The sequence below is a fragment of the Wasmannia auropunctata genome, unplaced genomic scaffold (assembly GCF_000956235.1).
Source record: "Wasmannia auropunctata unplaced genomic scaffold, wasmannia.A_1.0 LD336060.1, whole genome shotgun sequence".
NCBI lineage: Eukaryota > Metazoa > Arthropoda > Insecta > Hymenoptera > Formicidae > Wasmannia > Wasmannia auropunctata.
In genome coordinates this window covers 1,992,353-1,992,834 of record NW_012026830.1, presented here as the reverse complement: position 1 = coordinate 1,992,834, position 482 = coordinate 1,992,353, and the positions used below count along the sequence as shown (strand labels likewise).

Sequence of the window (482 nt, the reverse complement as noted above, 5' to 3'; positions counted from 1 at the left end):
TTCTATTTTATTAATTACAATTTATACGCAAGTTTATAAATTTTTGAAAACATCGAGATTCGAACCTGAGATCCCTAGAATAGCAGACTTATACGCTAACGCTGAGCTAATAATACATTGTACAAAAGACTTATTCTTTACATTTCATATTCTACATCTCTGAGTTCTCATGTCTAAACAAATACTGTAGAAACTGATTGAAATAGTTCCTGAAATATTTTTTATAAATGTATATTTAAAAAATTACAGATAGTAACATAAATCAAATATTTTCGCGCTTTTTATGCTTGCAAGGGAACCTCGCGAAATGTTAAATTCTGATCTTAACGAAACTTTTTACACATGTAGGTTATCTAAATGGATGAATTTAGAAATTACTAATTGGAGCTCAAAAACGGTTTAAAGGAATGAAACCCCTTATATGTTAATTAATTTTTCTTTTTTTCGTTATATCTCGAGAACTATTCAAGATATCAAAAAAT

General features: G+C 27.4%; 1 protein-coding gene across 6 annotated transcripts in view; it reads left to right on the top strand.

Moving 5' to 3' along the window:
- The window catches only part of LOC105450551 (kinesin light chain), a 20,654-nt gene that overhangs the window by 14,483 nt on the left and 5,689 nt on the right, over positions 1 to 482 (top strand). The gene's annotated exons all lie outside the window — the stretch shown is intronic.